We start from the raw sequence: 4,759 nt of genomic DNA on the forward strand, positions 1-4,759 counted from the left end.
GTGCAAAATTTAGTCAATTTTAGGTCATTTTTGGTTCGGCAGTTTTTGTACCCAAACTTGTGCAAGCCATTTTTGGGCTTTGGTGTCTTCATAAAAATTGTAGATCTATGTCTAAACTAACTATGGTAAAAATTTCAGGTCAATTGGACCTGTTTTGAGTGAGTTATGGTCATCCCAAGGACTACTGTTCACATGATCAAAAATCTGGGTTGCAAGGTTGCTATTCCGGATTTGGTCATTTTTAAGGTCAGTTTCTAGGCAGAATTTTGGCAAGATTTCTACATGAAAGTTGGCCTATTTGGTGTCTAGTTTCACCCCCCATTGGCCTCATACCAATTGGGTTCACATTTTGGCACTTATGGCCTAATTTAGGTACTGCCTTCAATATACAACCTGCACAAACCACATACACTTCCAATTTGATATTCCTTCTCCTCCTCATTACTTCAATATTCAATCAATAACACTTCCACATATATATTGTACACAATTCCAGCAAAAATTTTGGGCAGAATATTCAAGTGCTCAATGCACACAATTCACCATTCAGTTCAACATTCACTTCCACTAAAATTCAACATATCTCAATGTCAATATTACACATACACTTCAATATAATCATACTTCAATATCACTTATGCATACTGCCCACAAATTAATACTAGCATATTTCATTAATAAACTACATATTCACACACAAATTCATGATTTAATAGGCTGCCAAACGTGGCAGTTTGCCAAAGCATCAAGACCCATATTCAAACCCTTAATTCAAGCACTAACATGCACATCATTGGATATTAACTTACTACCACTTCCATTTAAGTTAATCAACCTTAATTTCCATCCATTAGAGGTAAGAAAAACTCAACTACAATAATCTTTCATGGCTGTCCAAAATTGAATATATCAATAGCTCATCGAATCCTTCAAATTTCTTCACCATCCAACTCATCTCAACCTTAATACAAACTTTAATGAAGCAAGGGATGAAAAACTAGCACTAACCATTTTTGAGCTTCACCAAAACTTCATCAAATCCTCTTCTTTTTGCTTCCAACATACTGCCCAAGGTGTGTGTGCAAGCTTTGATGAAGAAACAACGGTGAAATGAGGGCTTGATCATGGTTGCATGGTGATGGAGGGAGTTTGGCCATGGTGGACTTCCATGGAGGTAATTTCGGCTGGTTATTTCCCAAGCTTGAAGATGATGATTTCTGCCCAATTCCACTTTGATATATCCCATTTATTTAAGTTTAGTGGAGCACTAACCAATAAATTAATGTTTAATGATTTAAAAGTTTCCTAATTTGCACATTTGGCTCAATTCTTTCACTATTTACATATTGTATCCCATTCTAATTTTTCATGACATTTACTAGGTGCAATATCATTTATTTTTAATGGACATTTAGGTCAAAAGGCAACTCTAGGTTTCAAATGACCAAAATACCCCACTTCGAGTTATATTCCCGATTTTTCGATAATACCGATTTTTGTCTGTTTCTCAATTTTTCGTTTTTCTTTGTACTAATTTATTAATTTTTCTTTTAATAATACTAGTGTCAATTATATTTCAATAGACCTTTACTTACATCCCGAAATTAAATTATGAGGGTTCCCCGCAGTCCTGGGGTCGACAACGGCCTTCCTAGTGCAGTCACCCATCGCTGCGATGTCGGCTCGTTTAACTTAGCTTCATTTTCTCTCTTTTATTTGTCTTTGATTTCTCTTGCATTTTCTTCTTATTTATTTCATCATTATATGTCTATTCATTATCACCGAAGTGTAGTTCCAGACATTCCGACTTTCCGGGACAGACATTAGTTGTCGAAACAGTAGAATGTACGAACTACGAAAATGAGGATGTTACACCTTAAACAGACACCATTCACTCTCCAACACTCCCCTTTATGCCACTTTAGACAATGTGGACATGCAGAAGATACTGGGGCTGGTCCCCTAAACCCCATCCCTGGAGAGCTGCCCACTGATGGTGTGGACTGACCTCTCCTAGGGGTGAACTTTGGCTTGGGCCCTTGGGTCTGACCCTGACTTTGTGGTTGACCTGAACTCAGTGCAGGTGGACCCTTAAACTTCTTTCCAGGTGCAGGAGATGAACTAGACTGACCTGGGTCCCTCTTCTGCTGTCTCTCTCTTCTAGTCTGCTCACTTATTCTAACCTTTTCAACTTTTATTGCAGCTTCCACTAACTTGGTGAAGTCTGTGATTCCCAAGGCAGTAATCATGATCTTTATGTTGTCATTTAATCCCTCTTCAAATCTCTTACACCTTTCGGCTTCATTAGGGACTATCTCCCTTCCATAACGACTCAGTCTGACAAATTCGTTTTCATACTCTGCCACTGTCAGCTGTCTTTGCCTCAAATTAATGAACTCTCTTCTTCTCTCTTCTAGGTATACACTACCCACATATTTCTTCTTGAATTCTGAGAGGAAGAAATCCCAAGTTATTACTTCTGGCTGTACTTCACTGGACACCGTATCCCACTATTCATATGCATCATCTTGCAACAGAGATATAGCAGCTTCTAAGTTTTGCTCTGGAGTACAGTGGAGTTGTTTTAAAACCCGTCCTGTTCTGTTCAACCAATTTTCGACTGCAACAGAATTATCTTCTCTCTTACCAAAGAAATCCACTACTCCAAATTTTCTCAGTCTTTCCAGGTGTGATTTCTGTTGTGGATGTGGTGGTGGTGGTGGTGGCATTACCCCAGCCATTTGTCTAAAGAATTCGGCCATTTGCTGGAACATGGCCTGTGGAGGCCGAAAGGTGCTCACTGAGCTGGTGGAGCAGGTTCTCCCCTACCCCCAATCTCAGCTGCTGCAGGTGGAGCATGACTCTCCACTTCTTCCTCAACTACCCTCTGAGATGAAGGGTCCATATCCTATTTAACAAAGACAACAGATCTGTATTAGTGTCACCTTGACTCTTACAAATGCAATGCATAATATGGACTCAATCTAGCCCAGAAACGCCTAAACCGTACTCTGATACCACTAAATGTGACACCCCTTACCCGTCTACAGTGTAGCCGAGCAAGATATGCCACACAGTGTACCGAAACACCCTATTTTAATTCAATCTTTTTTATTCTTCCTAATTTATTTATTTTTTTCATAGTTATGGAGTACTATTTATGAAATATAATTCATTTCAGTCATTTATTGAAATCATAAATTTATTTGAGGTTTCGCAAATTTTATAGAAAATCCGACAGAGTACTGACTAAAAATGGAGAAAACAGTTCTTCGGAACCTGTGAAAAACACTTCCAATATTTTCAATCAATCCCAAACTCCGTTTCATCAATAAAATCTCAATATTTTTTTCAACAACATTTCCATTTCTCAATCATTCATCTCATATGATAATCATGTAAAAGTCATAAATAAATATTCACTTTTTCATTCATAAACACAATTTTTACTATTTACATTAATACCAAAATACATTAGATAAGTTTCAATTATATATGAGAAAATAAAAGTTAATTATAAAATACCCAAAATGAAACCTAGTGTCCTACCAATGCACTGACGTCGGTGAGGTGACACGGACACTATGTAGAGCTGCAGAAGGTCTCACCCAGTCTGTGGTCTACTGGGGTCTCGGTCAGTCTCTCCAGAACCTACGCGTGGCAAAAGCAATGCGCTAAGCAATAATGCTTAGTGGTGTCAATAATAAAATAAAAAGAAATAAAAGAAAATAAATATGCAGTGAATGTATTGATGTCTCATTTCAAACAAATATTCGATGAGTATTTGTAGTCTTACTTATTTTGTACTTGTTATATTCATTATTTCATTAAATTTATCCACTTTCATTTTCATTTGCCCAAGTAACCTATACTAGACGACTGGACTGGATAAACGGGTAAACTGGCACTGGGTATCAAGTACCTCGGGCAGTCACACCATCGGTCACATATGTGTCTCCGGCAGGCAAATGTAAATGACTAATAAGCTGTAATAACATTAGGCACAAGACCAAGTCTCAACACAATGTCAGAATGGCTAAAAGCCATAAAATCATAGAATGGCATAATGCCATGTGTAGTACTGCTAACTGAACCCAATTGGCATGCCAACCCATCCAAACCAATCTCGCTAGGTGTACTAGGGCATGTTACACTTTTAAACTTTACAATTCTTGAAACTTAAGTTTAGGTGTTACTATTCATTTCATTAGTCAACTAAAATGTTGACTTTTGCATAAAAAATAGGTACATTGGTTCTAATACTCCCAACATACCACATTTTGCATTCTAAAATTGTTGGTATTGGTTGCCAATACCATTTCTAAGCTTAGTATTAGTTGTTCAAAATTTTCAGATTTCAAGCCTTGTGTTTACTGCTCCATTGGTCATTTTTACAGTAGGAATTTGGAAAAATTGTCTTCATAAAAGTTGTTCCTTATTTTGTCTAGTTACATTTCCTTTTTTGAATCACTCCATTTGGGGTTTTGTAGCTTAAGTTATGGCCTAAACACCATAACTGGCCGGATTGGACAGAATCCAAAATTCTGGGCAAAACTGGTTCTGCCAGATTTGGTAACCTAAGTTTGGTTGGCAATTTAACTAGGTTATGGTCAGAATTTGGATTTGTGTTCTTCATGAAAGTTTTAGTTCTATGTCTCAGCTTTCTTCTGGTAAAATTTCAGGTCAATTATACCTTTCTACACTGAGTAATGACCAAATGAATAAGCACTGTTTATTTGGTCATTTTGCCCAGGCAGAA

The sequence above is a fragment of the Hevea brasiliensis genome, chromosome 12 (genome assembly GCF_030052815.1).
Source record: "Hevea brasiliensis isolate MT/VB/25A 57/8 chromosome 12, ASM3005281v1, whole genome shotgun sequence".
NCBI classification, from domain to species: Eukaryota; Viridiplantae; Streptophyta; class Magnoliopsida; order Malpighiales; family Euphorbiaceae; genus Hevea; species Hevea brasiliensis.